This window comes from Haliotis cracherodii, unplaced genomic scaffold, assembly GCF_022045235.1.
Source record: "Haliotis cracherodii isolate W230 unplaced genomic scaffold, xgHalCrac1.p SCAF_4, whole genome shotgun sequence".
In the NCBI taxonomy this organism is placed as follows: domain Eukaryota; kingdom Metazoa; phylum Mollusca; class Gastropoda; order Lepetellida; family Haliotidae; genus Haliotis; species Haliotis cracherodii.
Window position 1 is genome coordinate 14,076,152 of NW_027266297.1, and position 13,350 is coordinate 14,089,501.

The 13,350-nt window shown below is 43.4% G+C and overlaps 1 protein-coding gene across 7 annotated transcripts in view; it reads left to right on the top strand.

The window, feature by feature from the left end:
* The window catches only part of LOC139478783 (uncharacterized), a 33,370-nt gene that overhangs the window by 9,312 nt on the left and 10,708 nt on the right, over window positions 1-13,350 (top strand). Inside the window, exon 1 of one of the 7 annotated variants that reach the window (XM_071261406.1) lies at window positions 3,212-3,261. The exons of 3 other annotated variants lie outside the window; for them this stretch is intronic. The gene's annotated coding sequence lies outside the window, so the exon portion shown is untranslated. Of the gene's footprint in view, window positions 1-3,211; window positions 3,262-3,384; window positions 3,431-9,439; window positions 9,473-13,350 lie in introns of those variants that run through there. 3 more of the 7 variants (XM_071261408.1, XM_071261405.1, XM_071261407.1) reach the window with 3 other exon arrangements.

The window sequence follows — 13,350 nt, forward strand, 5'->3', positions numbered from 1 at the left end:
CTTACAACAATCATAGTCGCCTTTTACGGCAAGCATGGTTTGCTGAAGACCTATTCTACCAGGGATGTTCATGTGTCGCCAATGTAATGAAGCTTGGAGATGTACAAATGCGGGCGCACTTGTTTGGATCACCATATATATGCCTAGAGAGAAGTGGTCCCACATTTTAAAGAATAACCCGTAATGTGATGTCATCAGATCTTTGTTTAGCGGTAGCGAGAACTAAGATCTGATTTTAAATGAGATTGCAAGGAATGCTGACTGCTGGAGTTTACTCCTTCATGATAATGCCTCTTCTCACACCTCTTGACTTGCAAAGGCTGCTGTGTGACAATGTGGGTTCGAAGAACCTTGTTGACCTCAAAAGCTGTCGTGAATGGGTTTTTCAGGGTAGCTTCAGAAAACCTCTTCCTGACTGGAAGTGAAATTCTTCACTGTCAATATGATAAGTGTATTGAAAAGCAGGGAGATTATGTTGAAAAACAAAATTAAAAACACTTTCACAATTGTTGGTTTTGTTTATTAGGCTTAGAACAGTTTGGCCAGCCATCTTACCAGTTAATGAAATATTTCTTTTTCAAAGTATTTGAAAATCGGATGTAGACAATGTCACTTTCCCATTGATCCAATAGCAGAGATTGTTCTGAACAAAAACAGACAAGGATTTTTTTGCTGTACAAAGTGAAATGCAACGTGATAAACTAAAACCATATTTGTAAAGAAAAGTAGTTACGTCAGATCACAGCTGCTAATTTAATCAACAATTGTTTAATTAACAATGTCAAAATGTGTTTCAATAAAGGACAAAAAAGCATCCACCTGGCTTAACAGCTCAGTGATAAACAGATAAAAAACAGTTTAATCAAATGACAGCTGTCAAATTTATCATAATTATATATTGACAATGTCATACATGTAATTAAATGCACCGCTGAGTTATCCATTGGACTTAACAGATTACATGTATACTACCATACAGCCAGCATTGTCCTCCACTATGGCTCAGCTATAATCAGTAGCAGTTACCAAGCCGAGGACAGTTATATGAATAGTGTTGTTTCTCATGACCTTCAAAACTGGGTAGGGAGGGAGGATTCTATTTATTTTTTTCAATTTTAGCCAGTTACAAATCTATCAAAGTAAACCAGGTGACCTCCGAGAACTATTAAGAAACAGACCTGAGGCCATGGTGACCTTGACTCCCCTATAAGGGGTCGTGACGTAGCCTAGTGCTTGATGCTTTTGCTCGTCATGATAAATGCAAGGGTTCGATTCCATTTTGGTATAATGTGTAATGTATAATGTGTAATGTGTGAATACATTTCTGGTACCCTCCTCTTCAACACCAATCGTGATTTCGACTGAATTTCTTTGAAAAGCGATGAAAACACAACTCAGTTATTGTGGATCTGACTCGCACAGCATTTGAAAAACATCAGAATTTTGTCCAAAATGGGTTGAAAAAGTCCTTTCTGAACAATGGTTAATAGTTAAAATCATAAGGGGCAGGGCAACTTTATGGGCATGAAAGTAATGAGAAACAATAAATTTATTTTATCAAGCTTCATCAATTAAGACTGTTACCATCAAGGTTGCAGTAACTTCCATTGATTATACAGACTGTGCCTGGTCAATCACCACACTCGTAGACACCTTGTCTATGCTGAACAATGACTCAGCTGGGATCCATTTTGATCACCTATTACCTCACTGCTCTGTCAGCTAGGCCTGGATTTACACATGCTTGACCTGCAGGGGATCAGTGTGACTTTGTGTGTGGTATATATATAGTGTATATGGTGTATTGTGGAGGTGCTGAATTTAGTTGTGAATGTATTTCTGGTTGGATTCAGAGGTTGTATGTCCATTTTTACATCTTAAACATTTTACTTCATTATGTTATGTTATATAATATCACATTGTGTTTGTTCCTGTTGGCTTTGGCATTCCCATCCTATTCTGAGCCAATACTTGAGAACCGTTCAATGTTTTTCAACAAAACTTGCAATATGCTTTGCACATCAGCTTAACTGGTGCCTTTTGCTATTTTGAGCCAACTTGTAGACCAGTCTGTAAGTAATCTGTTTTAAGAAGCTGATCTTTTACTTGACATTCAGTATTTTATTTTGCATATTATGTTTACCACATCTGTAAATTGCAGGTATTCTGAAAGATCAAGGAGCTAATCTGTGATTCAAATCTTTAATAAGTGCCCTCCCTTTGTCAATTTTCTAAATGCCAGGGTGTTTATTATGAGCACTACAGTATGTCACGCTGTGTTAATGTGGGAGGCAAACCCAGAGACAGGGTGAAGACGTTTACCGCATTAGTAAAGCGTAGTATTCATCTGATAGATCAAGGATCGTAATTGGGACAAATAAACACCCTCCCATTGTCTATTTATAAGTTCCTAGGGACCTGGATACAGTCATTCAGTGCCGTCATTGAGCTGCACCCCTTTGTCCCCAGCGACCTATGTTGATTGTAAGAGGTCACTAAATGGATCAAGCAGTCAGACTCAGTGACTTGGTTGATGGTGTTTGTTTGTGTGGATCGTTGCTCATAATATCAATCACTGGTTTGTCTGGTCCAGATTCAGTTATGTTTTAATATTCCGGAGGTTTTTTCAACCTCACACTGATGTCACTAACAGTAAAAACAATAAGCCAACTAGTACAAAGTCCATCATATATTCCATGGTCACCATGGTAACTTGGGAAATTTTGTACCATGGTGTATTACTTTTCTGTAATTTTTGGAGCAACTTATGTTTTAAACAAATTGAGATTTCCCTTCTCTGCAATCCAACGGGGCGGTCGGGTAGCCTAGTGGTTAAAGCGTTCGCGAAGACCCGGGTTCGATTCCCGACATGGGTACAATGTGTGAAGCCCATTTCTGGTGTCCCCCGCCGTGATATTGCTGGAATATTGCTAAAAGCGGCGTAAAACCATACTCACTCATTCACTCACTGTAATCCAACACATGCAGCCGTGAATGAAAATAAGTTATATGCCATAATCATCTTCCCAGAGGGGAAATGTCAAACGTATAAAATGACAATCTATGACAGTGCAGATATATTTCTGTCACACACAGGAATCCATTATTCATGCTTTCATGCATGACGGCGAACATCGCAGGTTTTTCGAGCTGAGGAAGATCATGCTTCGCCGAACAGGACCTCTCTTTTGATACAGATCTACCCTATCCCATGGAGCTAGAAACATTGTGATGTATGTTGTTCAACGTTTCTAGGCCAAGGTGATTTGACAGTATTCAGTTATAGCTGCACTTGACTTAACCAAGCCTTCGTGTAAGTAGTCAGGCCCTAGACTTGCACTAAGTAAACATGTGCATGTGTGGTAGACTGATAGGGCAATGTTATGCTGGTTTTCGTTTTTGTTGCTTGCTTGATGCGAGTAGTACTGAGGTAAGTTTTGAGTTCTACTAAAACCTTTCAACCGTAGGATTTGTATAGTTAAGTGCTTTGGTGTCATCTTTACAATGCACTGCTCGGGCATCATGACTGGTTTGAGAAAGGGAAATTTAAAGGATTGGAAATGTTTTGTATATCATTTATAACATAACGTTAACATAAACATCCTTTCACTAAGGTTGTGGAGATTTTATGTATATCTCAATATTAGCAAGGCATAGGCGTGACGGGGTAGCCTAGTGGTTAAAGCGTTCGCTCGTCACGCTGAAGACCCGGGTTCGAATCCCGACATGAGTACAATGTGTGAAGCCCATTTCTGGTGTCCACCGCCGTGATATTGCTGGAATATTGCTAAAAGCGGCATAAAACCAAACTCACTCACTCACTATTCAGTGTCTTTTTTATGAAACCTCATCCCAGGACTGTCCACAGCCAGCATCTATTGTGATCACCCATTCTCCCAGTCTTGTTAGATTTAGGCCAACACCTCCCCAGCATGCCCAGGGACAGAGTTGTTAACTTTAGACCAACTCCTGCCTTGCCTACTGAGGGACAGTGTGCCTTAACTTTAGACCAACTCCTGCCTTGCATGCACAGGGACAGAGTGTCTTAACTTTAGACCAACTCTTGCCGTGCATGCCCAGGGACAGAGTGTCTTAACTTTAGACCAACTCCTGCCTTGCATGCTGAGGGGCAGAGTGCCTTAACTTTAGACCAACTCCTGCCTTGCATGCTGAGGGACAGAGTGTCTTAACCTCAGACCAATTCCTGCTTTGCATGCCCAGGGACAGAGTGCCTTAACTTTAGACCAACTCCTGCCTTGCATACCCAGGGACAGAGTGTCTTAACCTCAGACCAATTCCTGCTTTGCATGCTCAGGGACAGAGTGCCTTAACTTTAGACCAACTCCTGCCTTGCATGCTGAGGGGCAGAGTGCCTTAACTTTAGACCAACTCCTGCCTTGCCTACTGAGGGACAGTGTGCCTTAACTTTAGACCAACTCCTGCCTTGCATGCACAGGGACAGAGAGTCTTAACTTTAGACCAACTCTTGCCGTGCATGCCCAGGGACAGAGTGTCTTAACTTTAGACCAACTCCTGCCTTGCATGCTGAGGGGCAGAGTGCCTTAACTTTAGACCAACTCCTGCCTTGCCTGTTGAGGGACAGAGTGTCTTAACCTCAGACCAATTCCTGCTTTGCATGCCCAGGGACAGAGTGCCTTAACTTTAGACCAACTCCTGCCTTGCATGCTGAGGGGCAGAGTGCCTTAACTTTAGACCAACTCCTGCCTTGCCTACTGAGGGACAGTGTGCCTTAACTTTAGACCAACTCCTGCCTTGCATGCTGAGGGGCAGAGTGCCTTAACTTTAGACCAACTCCTGCCTAGTGCCTGCTGAGGGACAGAGTGTCTTAACCTCAGACCAATTCCTGCTTTGCATGCCCAGGGACAGAGTGCCTTAACTTTAGACCAACTCCTGCCTTGCATACCCAGGGACAGAGTGTCTTAACCTCAGACCAATTCCTGCTTTGCATGCCCAGGGACAGAGTGTCTTAACTTTAGACCAACTCCTGCCTTGCATGCCCAGGGACAGTGTGCCTTAACTTTAGACTAACTCCTGCCTTGCATGCCCAGTGACAAAGTGCCTTAACTTTAGACCAACTCCTGCCTTGCATGCCCAGGGACAGTGTGCCTTAACTTTAGACCAACTCCTGCCTAGCATGCCCAGGGACAGTGTGCCTTAACCTCAGACCAATTCCTGCTTTGCATGCCCAGGGACAGAGTGTCTTAACTTTAGACCAACTCCTGCCTAGCATGCCCAGGGACAGAGTGTCTTAACCTCAGACCAATTCCTGCTTTGCATGCCCAGGGACAGAGTGTCTTAACTTTAGACCAACTCCTGCCTTGCATACCCAGGGACAGAGTGTCTTAACCTCAGACCAATTCCTGCTTTGCATGCCCAGGGACAGAGTGTCTTAACTTTAGACCAACTCCTGCCTTGCATGCCCAGGGACAGTGTGCCTTAACTTTAGACTAACTCCTGCCTTGCATGCCCAGGGACAGTGTGCCTTAACTTTAGACCAACTTCTGCCTAGCATGCCCAGGGACAGTGTGCCTTAACCTCAGACCAATTCCTGCCTTGCATGCCCAGTGACAGAGTGCCTTAACCTCAGACCAATTCCTGCCTTGCATGCCTAGTGACAGAGTGTCTTAACCTCAGACCAATTCCTGCCTAGCATGCCCAGGGAGAAGGTGCCTTACTTTAGACCAACGCCTGCCTAGCATGCCCAGGGACAGAGTGTCTTAACCTCAGACTAATTCCTGCCTAGCATGCCCAAGGACCGAGTGCCTTACTTTAGACCAACTCCTGCCTAGCATGCCCAGGGACAGGATGCCTTACTTTAGACCAACTCCTGCCTAGCATGCCCAGGGACAGTGTGCCTTAACCTCAGACCAACTCCTGCCTAGCATGCACAGGGACAGTGTGCCTTAACCTCAGACCAATTCCTGCCTAGCATGCCCAGTGACAGAGTGTCTTAACCTCAGACCAATTCCTGCCTAGCATGCCCAAGGACAGTGTGCCTTAACTTTAGACCAACTCCTGCCTTGCATGCCCAGGGAGAGGGTGCCTTACTTTAGACCAACTCCTGCCTTGCATGCCCAGGGACAGTGTGCCTTAACTTTAGACCAACTCCTGCCTTGCATGCCCAGGGACAGTGTGCCTTAACTTTAGACCAACTCCTGCCTAGCATGCCCAGTGACAGTGTGCCTTAACCTTAGACCAACTCCTGCCTAGCATGCCCAGTGACAGAGTGTCTTAACCTCAGACCAACTCCTGCCTTGCATGCCCAGGGAGAGGGTGCCTTAACTTTAGACCAACTCCTGCCTTGCATGCCCAGGGAGAGGGTGCCTTACTTTAGACCAACTCCTGCCTTGCATGCCCAGGGACAGTGTGCCTTAACTTTAGACCAACTCCTGCCTAGCATGCCCAGTGACAGTGTGCCTTAACCTTAGACCAACTCCTGCCTAGCATGCCCAGTGACAGAGTGTCTTAACCTCAGACCAATTCCTGCCTAGCATGCCCAAGGACAGTGTGCCTTAACTTTAGACCAACTCCTGCCTTGCATGCCCAGGGAGAGGGTGCCTTACTTTAGACCAACTCCTGCCTTGCATGCCCAGGGACAGTGTGCCTTAACTTTAGACCAACTCCTGCCTTGCATGCCCAGGGACAGTGTGCCTTAACTTTAGACCAACTCCTGCCTAGCATGCCCAGTGACAGTGTGCCTTAACTTTAGACCAACTCCTGCCTAGCATGCCCAGTGACAGAGTGTCTTAACTTTAGACCAACTCCTGCCTTGCATGCCCAGGGACAGTGTGCCTTAACTTTAGACCAACTCCTGCCTAGCATGCCCAAGGACAGTGTGCCTTAACTTTAGACCAACTCCTGCCTTGCATGCCCAGGGAGAGGGTGCCTTACTTTAGACCAACTCCTGCCTTGCATGCCCAGGGACAGTGTGCCTTAACTTTAGACCAACTCCTGCCTTGCATGCCCAGGGACAGTGTGCCTTAACTTTAGACCAACTCCTGCCTAGCATGCCCAGTGACAGTGTGCCTTAACTTTAGACCAACTCCTGCCTAGCATGCCCAGTGACAGAGTGTCTTAACTTTAGACCAACTCCTGCCTTGCATGCCCAGGGACAGTGTGCCTTAACTTTAGACCAACTCCTGCCTAGCATGCACAGGGAGAGGGTGCCTTAACTTTAGACCAACTCCTGCCTAGCATGCCCAGGGAGAGGATGCCTTAACTTTAGACCAACTCCTGTCTTGCATGCACAGGGACAGTGTGCCTTAACTTTAGACCAACTCCTGTCTTGCATGTCCAGGAACAGAGTGCCTTAACTTTAGACCAACTCCTGTCTTGCATGCACAGGGACAGAGTGCCATAACTTTAGACCAACTCCTGCCAAGCTCCCTTACACTTGATGCACTGTGCTCATTAGTCATGATAGGACCAGTCTAATTTGTACTGTGGTTACATGAAGCCTGTGTAGAGGGTAATACATTGTAGCTGTTAATGGTTGAGGAAGTCACTCCTATGTATAAATGGGATCGTTTGCGTAATTATTCCTCATCATATTATTATATTTTCTGATATTTGTTGCTGAAGTGTGGCGAGAATAGGTCTCAGTTTCTCCAGCATAGTGGGTGTGACGATGTTTCATCATGCAGCTCATGACGGGGTTAGTGTTCTGCCCATTTGTATCCCTTGCATCCATCTGCATCACTTACAAAACACAATGTTAAAATACCATTGAAAATAAGAACTTAAAAAAGATTGCCTTTTTTCAGCCAAATAACTTTTTTCCTAGTTTGTCTGTCAGGGTCACTTAGTTTAGAATCCAGGAAAAGTCTCTACATATACAGAGGTAAACACTGCATGAAAGACAGGGGTGATTTCATAAACACAAAACACTTTTTGGGAACTAACTACCGTATTTGACGTAATAAGCGCCCAGGGTGCTCTCAAAATTAGAAATAGGGGGCTCTTATTAGAATATTATTTTGGTGAAAAGAGACAGAGTTGAAAGGTAAATTTTGTGGTTTATGCTGACAGCCTGAAGTGTTTATGTGCAACAGATGTATTTTTCCAGGATTTAATTGCCCATGATTAATGGTGCATACAACACACAAGTGCATATTATATGCGAATAAATAAGTCTTGTGTACATTGATCATTCGTAAGGGGTGCTAATTGGGATTGTTCACCTGCCAATATATTAGCAAATGTTTCCGTGGGCGCTTATTAGAGCAGGGCGCTAAGTTTATATGGGCCCTGCTTTGTGCACAGTATGCATATATACTCACCATCAACAGAAATGCGAATACTGTACATGTTGGTTAATATATGAAGATTTTCCCATATTCAAGAGATTTTAGAGTGGTTGGATGCACAAATGAACATACTGTTATCAGGTTATGGTGTGTGAACCGACACTCATTAAACCATCACATGTGACGTCATAGATACATGACTCGAAATGCACCATTTGTCTTGTGCAGGATAAGCGTGTATAGTTTGGAAATCATTCGCAGCACACTGTGATAAGAATAAAGACACACTGTAATAACACTTGACTTATTGTTAGTTTTGTCATTAAGTGGTACACATTGGAAACATCTCTTCTTAACGTACATACTTCTCTATGTGTTTCTGTTGTTCGCGTTTCTATTGGCGGTGTGTATACCAACAAGCCAGGGAGAAGCAGTATCTCACCTCTAGTGAGAGAATAATTATTCAATTGATTGCCATCTGTGTGGTACAAGATACAGTCAAACCTCGGAGGATACAAAAGATAACCTTCAATCAGATATGATCATTGTAGCACACGATCGTTGTAGCCAGTATATTTGTAATGCACGTGCTTAGAGTGAGTGATAATGGTTTTACACCACTTTTAGCAATATTCCAGCAATATCGCAGCGGGGGGCATAAGAAATGGGCCTTCACACATTGTATCCGTGTGGGAATTCAAAACAATGTCTTCGGCGTGACCAGCGAACGCTTTAACCATTAGGCTACCCCACCGCCCCACACATTCGCATTGCAGATAGGACCCGTGAAGATACGGGGTAGAACAGGTCTTCAGCAACCCATACTTGCCATTAAAGGCGATTATGCTTGTCGTAAGAGGCGACTAACGGAATCGGGTGGTCAGGTTTGCTGACATGGTCGATGCATGTCATCAATCCTACTTGCTTGTAACTTAGAACTCAAGGCTAACAAGGAAATATGAAACCAACTGATAGTCATGTTTTCAATCATATCAAAGATTTATTGAGTATTTGTAACATATGTTTAAAAGAATTGTATGCAACAGGCTGTAAAGTCTAATTAAATGTATTCTAGGAAATGTTAAAATGAGCTTGTAATGAAAGAAAATAGTATCTATCAGACCAGCTGTGGACAATGTGAAGTATGTCTTCCATGCCGTCATTACACTCAGGTCATCAGAAAGACTTACAGCTTTACTGCTGAGGTGAGCAATGGTGAGGTGAAGTGAAGTAGGGTGGGGTTTAATGTCGCATTCAAGATTATTGCATTTATGTCGCGATGTGCATGTACCGATCTCATTAAAATCAGATCTTAGTTCTCGTTACTGCTAACAAATATTTGAGCACACCCCATTACGGGTCACGTCAGACCGACCTTGCGAGAGCTTTGACCGACCAATGCAATGACTGACCAGAAGTCGACATTAGCCAATCAGAAGGCAGCTTTCTCGTGCTTTAAAGCACTAATTTCAAATTGGTGACTACGCTTCGAAACATATTTTGACAAATTCTCAATTAGAAATTTGAAACCTGAACAAAAGAACATTCTGGAATGGCTAATGGATGGTCTAGATTGTATGGATTCAGTTGTAAAGCATGTAACTGTCGTTCCGAATACCCCGTGTTTAGAAATCACATTCCGACCATCACTTTCATGATCTGGTAAGGGACGTTTTCATTGGTCGGATGAAAGGTCGTTCTGACGTGACCCTTAATGGGATGTCCACAGATCTTTGTTTGTGGTAGCGAGAACTAGTATCTGTTTTTATTGGGATTGTGCATGTACATGCATGCGTGCGTGTGTGTGTGGCTGTTAGTACTAGTCCAGACTAATGGCAATTTTCAAAATAATAGCCCACTGCAATACCATGCCCCAGTTTTAACATGGATACTCCACTCAGACACTCACACACAGTATACTGACTCCTGCAACAGACCAGTCCTTGTTTTATCCCCTTAATTCTGACCCCTAGGCAGGGTAACAAAGAGTACCATCTTTTAACGGTTTTAATATGTTGCAGCTGGTGATCGAAGCAACGACCCCCAGGCAGGGTAACAAAAAGCACCATCTTTTAATTGTTTTTGGGGGGGGGGTATGATGTGGCTGGAGATCGAACCACCAAATATTTGAGTATGTACATTGACCTACTTTGTTTAAGGGACCATTATTGGGGTTTCCTGAATTCAGTACAACTAATAAAAATATTGAACTCAACCCATGTTTCTTCACTCAGTATCTTCGGGGGCGGTCGGGTAGCCTTGTGGTTAAAGCGTTCGCTCGTCAAACCGAAGACCCGGGTTCGATTCCCGACATGGGTACAATGTGTGAAGCCCATTTCTGGTGTCCACCGCCGTGATATTGCTGGAATATTGCTAAAAGCGGCATTAAACCATACTCACTCACTCACTCAGTATCTTTGCCAACACAAACAGTCTGCAATTTTTTCTTGGTAGAAAATAAATAAAATACTTTTCAAGGTAAACGTAACAGGAAACCTCATGTGCCTTGTTCAAAATCCAAATTAGAAATGATGTATCTTTTAGCAGATGTTAATGTTTGGTTGATTTGTTGATATGTGTAGCCCTTGGGAATGTCGTTGAGATACTTGTCACTCAAATTTACTCTCAGTGTCATGCACTACTACATATCCTTGGGTTGGGGCTACAGGGTTTTACGAGATGCACAAATATGCGTACCTATATGCATAAATATAGTGAATAGACGCAGAAAAAGAATATGCTGTGTCATTGTAGCTATAGCGCATCAAGAGCAGTTATGGACATCTGTCATTTCATCTATCAATCATGACCACTGTCCAGATGATCAATGATTAATTCCAGGCTCTAAAGTAATTATCGAAACGTACAGTATGCTACACCATTTCATCACTTCACTGGACCTTCATATTGCCTGCAAGGACCCTACAAATTTATTATTGGGGTGCCCTGGAACCCCACTTTTGTTAGTCAAGGTAAAACTCTGGGTCGTTGAAAGATTTTGAGTGACTTAAGGTAGTTCTGCTTCTTTGTTCCCTGAGCCACTCCTAGGTGTGTTTGTGTCACATGTTTGTAGGAGCTAGCACCCTTGTTTCCAACTTGCTATTATCAAGTATGTGATCAGGTAAAACCGAGAGCCAAAGTAATCGGACCAGAAGTATAATATTTGTTATTAAGGGAGCTACAGGCAGGGTTTTGCATGATGCAGAAATATGTGTCCGGTATGCACTAATGTAGAGAATGGAAGGCAGATGGTGCTTCCCCCATGAAATATAAAGATCCTGTAAATTAATGTGATGTACAGTACACTACACCATTCTGTTACTTTTGTTACTTCATAGGGGCCTCATAATATTACTGTAAGGACCCTTGAAATTCATTATTGGTCCCCTGGACCCCCAGTTTTGGAAGTCAAGGTAAAATCCTGGCTGCAGGTATACTACTCAAAGTTTGCTAAGGATCACCACTTTAAAAGGTAATAGGTCAAATTGTTTGCTTCTGATGATATTGCTTGAAGACATGTTTAATGAACAAAAGTCTGTTGTCATGTGCCACCGGCGTCTCATGTTCCCAATAAGTGTTTGGAGTGTTGCCAAAGGAAGATTGTTCCACTCTTCAGTAAGAGCATTGCTGAGTTCCTGTGGAGTTGCTGGAAGGACAGGGTGTCTTGAGAGGGTGATCTGCAGCTCGTTTCACTTGTGTTCAATAGGGTTGAGGTCTGGTGACAGGGCTGGCCACTCACATGTGGTCTCCTGCTCTAAGTAGTCATCAGCGAACCCGGCATGATGAGGTGATGCTTTATCGTCCATGAGGATGAAGTCTGGTCCAATTGCACCAACATGCAGTCTCAAGTACACGTCCAGAATGTCATCCCTTAAGTGCACACCTGTCATCGTGCCCTGCTGTAGGACATGGAGATCGGTTCTTCCAGCTCTACTGAACCCACCCCAAATCATGATTGAGCCCCCTCCATAGTGGTCATGTTCAGCTACTTTGGAATCCTGAAATCTTTCTCCTTGTCTCGGGCACAACGATCTGTGAAGTCTGACAGTATCTCGATTCATCAGTGAGTGAGTGAGTATGGTTTTACGCTGCTTTTAGCAATATTCCTGCTATATCACAGTGGAGGACACCAGAAATGGGCATCCCACATTGTACACCTCTCGGTAATTGACCTCCGGTCTTCAGCGTGACGAGCGAATGATTCATCAGGGAAAAGTTCTGAAGCTCAGTCCTGGTATCTCCAATTGATGTGATTTCAGCCCAATCCAAATGTGCCTTCCTGTGATGTCAAGTCAGTGGGATGCGAATACATGCCGTCCCAGACCGGAGACCTGTAGGGTTGAGACGTATGAAACGTAAATGCCTCTGTGGTTCCGCAGGTCATTTCTGAATGTGGTGGCAGTCATGAAGTCATGACGCCTTGCTGCAAACAGGAAAACTGATCCAAAGACGTTTGCAATGGGATATTGTGTTGACCCAGTTGTTTTTGGTGTCAACATAATGAGTAGATGAGCTGTCATGTCATTGGATTTGCAGGCCGTGGTCACATGGTCGAGTACTGCTGTGTAGCATCAGCAACAATAAAATAATAACTTTGTGTGAGTGGCAAGTGCTACCCTCTTCACTAACATCTTGTGTCATAACTGATTTTCTGTGATCTTTTCATATCAGTTTTACTGCCATTTTGCCATTTATGTCCAATAGAATCTGTTCGGGCACAAAATTTAGACTGGTTGTTGACGTTTTATATATTTGATAATTATCCAAAAATATTGATATGAGTTTTGTAATTGTATGTTTATTATTTATCAATTCATCAAAGACAGATGAAATAAAATAAATTAAAACCTTTTCTACCAATATAATATTTTTGCTCTTTGTAGCTTTTGTCTGAAGTCAGTAAACGTAATAATTAAATGGATGTTGCCTAATATAATGGTCACCAGCTGGTTACTTCCTGGCTAACTGACAGCCTACAAGGACAACCTACCACAAATATTTGAGTCACTCATGTAAAACAGACCATGGGGTCTATGAACAATGGATATCCCATCTAACAAAGACCCTCACCCAAAATAGTAGG